General features: G+C 35.4%; 1 long non-coding RNA gene across 2 annotated transcripts; it reads right to left on the minus strand.

Annotated features, from left to right (window-relative positions):
* Nucleotides 1–3,847: 3,847 nt before the first annotated feature.
* Nucleotides 3,848–6,889, minus strand: LOC136065267 (uncharacterized). 2 transcript variants are annotated; one of them, XR_010626897.1, is made up of 4 exons: nucleotides 5,067–6,889; nucleotides 4,509–4,957; nucleotides 4,364–4,399; nucleotides 3,848–4,081 (listed from the first exon to the last, which is right to left on the minus strand). It is a non-coding gene; the product is annotated as an uncharacterized LOC136065267 (long non-coding RNA). The 2 variants fall into 2 exon arrangements; XR_010626896.1 differs by having other exon boundaries at nucleotides 3,848–4,399.
* Between the last annotated feature and the right edge of the window lie 879 nt (nucleotides 6,890–7,768).

Consider the following 7,768-nt stretch of genomic DNA (forward strand, 5'->3'; position numbering starts at 1 on the left):
AGGAAGGGCTCTTCGGACAGGCTTTTGCGCTGGAGGTGCTAGTGAGAGTATGGCTGAACTCAGAAGGGGCGCACGAATATTCTTGATTACAAATAAGGAACAGGAAGAAGCGGTTCGTACGGGTATTTATACCCCAATTCAAGGAACCATGCGGGTTTTCCCGCCCATAAATGCAAGACGAATCTCCACCATTGGATGGGTAACGCCTCATTAGACGTGGGAAGCACAGAGCCACCTGAATTTAATGATGGGCACGTTACGTGCTCCGAAACGTCAGCGACGTGTCTTTGGCAGGTGAATGGACCCCAGCACTGACGAGGGGTGGGGGGGGATAAGGCCGAGGATGTCAAAATCCTTCTCCCCGCCCGAGGATGCGTGCAGCAGGATTTTGAGGGGCTATTGTGGGGCCAGAAAATCGGGTAGCCTCGGCCCACTTCATCCCAGGCCCAAATGGCCCACGCCGAGGACGCATGATGGGTCCGAGGATGACCCTATCCTCTGTCGTTCGAGGCCTCAGTACAAAGAAGGGGCAAGCCCTAGGCGAACTTTCACCTCGGCATTGAATACGCTCACCTAACCCTTCTGGCCGCATTAATGAGGATGTAACCCCTTGACAGGGCAACATCGATCAGGGTGAACCACTTGAGCACGGATATGACCTTTGATGGGATAGACGGTCAGGTGGAAGGCCAATAGATGACCAACAGGAGGAGGAAGAGAGGGATATATAAGAAATGTGAGCAAAATGTAAGGGGGGTTTTTTGAGAGAAGGGAAGGGAAAGCCTCCTCGGACTACGGCCGAGGAGCATCCCCCAGTCGTAGATTTTTCTAAGTGTTTTTCAAAGAAAGAAAAGAGTTCATGCTTCGCGAACGCCGGCCAGTGCCTAAACCTTCGATCCACTCTCTACAAATTCATTGTTCTGGGTTCGTTGGGCCCTCTGACCCATATCCTTTGGGCTTGGGCAACAAAAACAGACCTTACATAAAGAATTTGGATTTTTTTTTTAAATCTAAAAAAAAAAAATATGTTGTTGTTTTTATTTAAGTGTATTAATATCATTTTAAAAAAAAATAAGGATTAGATGCAGATTTTGGATTGTAATCAAATTATGATTTTTTATCAACTGATAAACTATATTAATAAAATGATTACATGAAGAATTTAGATTGTAATCAAATTAAGATTTTTATCAACTTAGAAATCATAGGATTAAGATAAGAACAAGAAAAATTATATCTATTTTTTTTTTTAATTTAAAAAAAATTCTACAATTTGGTGAAATCACTTGGTGCAACCACGACTTCTAAGAATCTAAACCAAACTTTGATTATATAGTATATAATGATATATATATATATATATATATATATGTTAGGTAACACAAAAATAATGGAAAATGAAAAATATATTCATATGCTACCTGTATCATTTTTTTACCTATTATTTGATTTATTATAGAAACTATTTAAATTTGGGAAGAGAAGTGTACGAACAGGATAAAGGAAAAGAAACCTATTCGAATTTGATATTAATAGCAGGTTCTAATTAGCTCCACTAGTAAAGTCTCTTATGGTTGAATAAAAGATCTAAGGTTCAATTCCTGCCTATACCAAAAACTGATTGATATCTTGGTTTGATAATAAAAAAGCTATCATCAGCAGTAGACGCCATAGATTGAAACTCTCTAAAAAAATTGATATTAATAATTTTTTTGAGTAGGGGGACAAGGAGACATGACAACAAATTATTAAATACTAGCCTTTTCACACACACATTGCATATGCTTAGAGGCTTTTCTATTTTTTTTCCAAGGTAAACAATTTTTCATTTATCATAACTCGAAGTTGATGGATTTACCAATTATCAAAATTTCTAGGGTTGTAATAAGATCAAAATATAAATACATCTAAAAATGCATAAATCTCATCACACCCCTAAATATATTTGTAAATGAAAAATGCATCAACATTGAATTATAATGAATGAAAAGTTTTGTACTAAGAAAAAAAAAATAGAAGTCTCTAAGCATGAGCAACGTGTGTGTGAAAAGACAAATAAATAGATTTAATTGTGAATAGATTTGACTGAGGGGGACAGTTAAAATCAAGCCTAGGAGCTTTTGTTTTGAGGTATTGAGTTCTAAACTCTTTTCTTCCATTTATGCTTTAATCTTGTTTTTAATCTTGTTTCTTTGCTTTGTTTATGCTTAGATATGTTTGTTTAGCCTAGGGTTTAGTAGTTTGTATCTTTAAAAGCATGTTAGGTTGTTAGATTTATTGTTTTAAGTCTTGCTCTGTTTTATGTGTTTCTAAGTTTATGGGTTAGGGTTCATCAAGCGTGTCTACATACGCATGATTCTGTATGCGCACGCAAACTCATAGTATGTGTACGCATAAAACTGGCCTGTGTACACAAGCTTATATATACACACGCATACTCATATCCGGAAACTCTAATATGAATTTTCTGTTTCTATTTCTTTGTTTCTTTTACATCATATGCCTTTGGCTGGTTCCGTTTTATGCCCTCTAAGTTTTTGTTCCTCTATTTACATACTTGTTTGCCTTTAACATGCTAGATTAGAGATTCTTTTTATTTCTTGCTCTAATGCCATGAACATGCATTCATATGGCCATCCATTGATGCATATGTGTTGAGACGCAATAAGGTAAGTGAGCTAAGTCATGCATTTACATGAACATGCATTGGATATATGTTTGATGATGAGTATGAACATGATTGCTTGGATGATTTGTTCTTCATGCAATCACATGTTTATTTGGATCTTGCCATGTTTGTGTTTCTGCCATGTATACTTGCTGCCATGATTTGTTTGCTAGGGTTTATGATGATATGATGCCATGATAGATGTATGTTAGGGTTTTGGAATGATTAATGTCATGTTGTATGCTTAGATGTATGCTAGTGTGTGTGTGAGTGTGAGTATAGAATGCAATGTTGAATGTGCCTTTAATAGGATTAAGATATAAGACACAGTGACTGGAAGCCAACCCACAAGCCAGGCGATTTTGGGTGCCTAATATCTTCCCAAAACTGTACCTAAACTTCGAACCCATACTTTGGTAGTAAAACTTAGTCCTTCCATGTAAGGGAATTATTAAATGGTTCCTAGACCTAATCTAGGTGGCGACACCAATCTTTTCTCTACCTCGATCCACTCGGCTGAGGTGTACTCCCCCTCTTCCTTCAAGGAGGAACGCTCGCGCTCACACCCAATAGATGAATGTTGTTATTTTGAATGGTGTATGACCTTGAAGGCGCCATTGTCATATGCAAAGGATTTCCAACAACTACGAATTGGGTTGTGTATTGAGAGAGGAATTGAAGGCCATGCATGATAAGTTCCAACCCATTGTAGAGACTAAAAAGATGATGAAGATTATGTTTGTTGGATGGTGTATACTAATCATGACATCTTTGTAAAAATGTGTTATGGACAATTTTTTTTTTTCCTTTGTATGCACAGTACACTATCATGTAAGACTTGCTGTCAAAATGATATGGATATATAAAACTATTTTATTGTCGTGGTTGTGCAGTATGTGTTGTCTTCACTTTATGTCTTTGCGTTTGGTGTGTTATTTTGAATGTACTCATATTTATTCATTTTCTTTACCATATAATAGTCCAATATAAGAAAAAATGTTTTTTAACACGCTATGACATTTAATATTTTACTCAAATTAGCATGGAAATATGCACAATACACTAACTTCAGTAGTAGTTCGTGAATAGTAATAGAGCATATGATACTGATAATTTATAAATAATAATTCATGAATATATGGCCATGAATATATAGTTAACTACAAATAAACTACGACAAAATAATACTCTCATGTAACTGTTAAAAAAACGAACATAGTTCACAAATACAAGTACTTAAAAAGTTTACATGTTGGGTTCTGTAATCTGCCCACATTGCTTCAGTGATCTCATCATGATACTAAGTCATGGCTCGTTGTGCTTGTTGATTAAAGGCTTCTTTATTCCTGCCACTTCCAACTCTTGCGTCACCTGAGTTGTTTGTATCACATACTTCAGCATCTTGTTCTTCCCCTGCATGAAACAGATTATCTGACCGGTTATGCATGTGTATCGAGTTATGCAATGCACAATACGCTGTGACATTGAGTTGTTGTTTGGCTGGTGAATATGAGTGCATGTCATTTAGAATAGGAAACCTTGCCTTTAGAGCACCAAAACATTATTCAATAACCATTCACAATGACGAATGCCTATAATTAAATAATTCTTGGGGATTTGTAATTTATCTATTAGAACCTCGGTATTCTTGAGCATGGTATCTTACTGACTTCTATGGTGGGAGGAATGCAATACCTATTGCGTACCCCGAATCAACAAGATAATAGGATCCTGCAATAAATCGAAAATAAGTCTTAACATGAATAAAGTAAGACAAGTTTAAAAACATTAAGTTAATATGTATGGCTATGGGGCAAGAAATTATAATTATTTTTGTAACCTCTAGCAAGCCAAGGGAATTGGTACTTAGCATCTCCAAAAGCCTCTTGCATCACCCTGGAATTGTTTGCATTACCCTCCCATCTAGCATGAACGTATGTAAACCTCATATCAAAGTTGCATGCACACATAACATTCTGTGTTATCTTAGTTTTCCTATCTCTAAATGCAGCACTCTTACAAGATGGAGTTGTACTGATATGGGTACCATCAATAGCTGTACTGAATATGAGTGCATGTCATTTAGAATAGGAAACCTTGCCTTTAGAACACCAAAACATTATTCAATAACCATTCGCAATGACGAATGCCTATAATTAAATCATTCTTGGGGATTTGTAATTCATCTATTAGAACCTCGGTATTCTCGAGCATGGTATCTTACTGACTTCTATGGTTGGAGGAATGCAATACCTATTGCGTACCCCGAATCAACAAGATAATAGGATCCTGCAATAAATCGAAAATAAGTCTTAACATGAATAAAGTAAGACAAGTTTAAAAACATTAAGTTAATATGTATGGCTATGGGGTAAGAAATTATAATTATTTTTGTAACCTCTAGCAGGCCAAGGGAATTGGTACTTAGCATCTCCAAAAGCCTCTTGCATCACCCTGGAATTGTTTGCATTACCCTCCCATCTAGCATGAACGTATGTAAACCTCATATGAAAGTTGCATGCACACATAACATTCTGTGTTATCTTAGTTTTCCTATCTCTAAATGCGGTACTCTTACAAGATGGAGTTGTACTGATATGGGTACCATCAATAGCTGTACTGAATATGAGTGCATGTCATTTAGAATAGGAAACCTTGCCTTGAACACCAAAACATTATTCAATAACCATTCGCAATGATGAATGCCTATAATTAAATAATTCTTGGGGATTTGTAATTTATCTATTAGAACCTCGGTATTCTCGAGCATGGTATCTTACTGACTTCTATGGTGGGAGGAATGCAATAGCTATTGCGTACCCCGAATCAACAAGATAATAGGATCCTGCAATAAATTGAAAGTAAGTCTTAACATGAATAAAGTAAGACAAGTTTAAAACACTAAGTTAATATGCATGGCTATGGGCTAAGAAATTATAATTATTTTTGTAACCTCTAGCAGGCCAAGGGAATTGGTACTTAGCATCTCCAAAAGCCTCTTGCATCACCCTGGAATTGTTTGGATTACCCTCCCATCTAGCATGAACGTATGTAAACCTCATATCAAAGTTGCATGCACACATAACATTCTGTGTTATCTTAGTTTTCCTATCTCTAAATGCGGTACTCTTACAAGATGGAGTTTTACTGATATGGGTACCATCAATAGCTCCTATACATTTTTTTTAACAAACCATAAATTTTAACACAAGTTAACGTGACATCAATATATAATAAGAATTTTTTTATTTTTAATAAGTAGTTAAGTTTCATTGAAAATTTACCAAAAACAAACACACACAAGTATAACCTGAGTATACACTAGCATATTATGAAATATTTATTATTTGTTTTTGATAAGTATGATATATTTATTATAAATAGGAAAAAGTATCATACCTTAAACCATGGATAATACTTCCCACTTTCACGAAAATGACCAGGGTGCTCATTTGCATAATTATCTAGCCTAATTATCATGGATCTCAATGAATGAATTGCCCTTAATGCATGATAAAATCTCTGTTGAATGGTTTCAAGTGAATGTTGGAAGCGGTTTGTAGCCAACCTCGTGTTTTTATTATGCCCAACAATATATAAAAGCATCCCAACCGCCTCCTCAACTGAGACAATTCCAGTATCTTTCTCTAACAAGTGTAGTCAACTCGTTGCATAAATGCTGAAAGATGTGAATGTCCATGCGAAACATTTCATAACATACTTAGGGAATTTCTTAATAATTTCATCCATGAAAGACCTCCCAGTCAAAATACTGGTACATCTAGGACTTTTGAGATAATATTTTTGCACATATTGGATACACTCAAACATATAACTTGTTGCTATTACAAACTCTACATCACTTTCATCATAGTCCGAACCATAATTATGATTGAATCACACCTATGATTAATACAACAATGGTAAATCATGAATATAGCTATAAATAAAATATGTGTAATATCAAAGACAACATAAGTAGTATTAGCTATAACATAACATCAATAGGTCCACAATAATATAAATATATAAGTGCATGCCATATATAAATCCCTAAAAGCACTTAGAGCATTTTCATTAAGAATGCTAAATGCTATAAATGCTAAATTTTAACATCAAATTTGTAAAAAACACCGAAAAGCAAGCTACAACAAACATGCTAAACTTAAAAAAAAAAATACAATCTGAGCTACAATGAGCTTTCATCTTTGAAAGCCCACTGTAGCTCCAATCTTAAAAAAAAATTATTATTTTAATGCTTGTGGTGGAAAAGATGATTTGTGTAGTTGTTTTTTATTATTTTAATGAGTAGTTTATATTATTTTAAACGAAATGGTAAAAAAAATAAAACCTTTGATATTGAGTGTATTGTAAAATAAGTTGTTAAAATTGATAAAGTGGCTTTTTAAGATACTAAATGCTAAATTTTTTTAGATCCTTGATAAGAATGCTCTTAGTTCATAATAACATAAAAATATAACTACCACTTGTTCATCCAATTGGTTCATATTCTACCACTAACATAAAAACATAACTACTAACATTATATCCAAAATATGTGGCACACTACCAAACAAACCCAACACAACAACAAAACAAAGCAAACCCAACGCAAGCAATCCTGCCTAATATCCATTCCCAACTAATTCCATCCAAGCTTTTCTCCTTTCCGGCTTCATGGAAATAAAAGCAGCCCTAACATTGGGATTAAGGAGTTGAGCACCTCAACGGCTTTGTCAATGGAGAACCTATCACCCCCCACAAAAGACTCACCTGTTTGCTTTCTACTCTCATTAGCTATGAGCCTTACCTTTGACACTTCCATGAAGCGCTTGATAGCCTCATTCATCTCACTAAGTATCTCTCCTTTCTTCTTCTTCCCCTTGGAATGCTCTGGTTGGGCTACATGCTTTTCAGTACACCTGCTTTGCTCTTCAATTGGTGTGATCAGCTCCTCTATGTCATCTCCACTATCAGCTTCTAAATACACACGTACTCCAGCTGATAGAAATCCCTCATCTAGCTCTTGCTCTTCATCACTGTTTGGAGCTGATTGGGCTAATGAAATTTGAAGGAATCCATTGGCAGTGCTTTTGTTGA

Source organism: Quercus suber, unplaced genomic scaffold (genome assembly GCF_002906115.3).
Source record: "Quercus suber isolate HL8 unplaced genomic scaffold, Cork oak 2.0 scaffold_909, whole genome shotgun sequence".
Lineage (NCBI taxonomy): Eukaryota > Viridiplantae > Streptophyta > Magnoliopsida > Fagales > Fagaceae > Quercus > Quercus suber.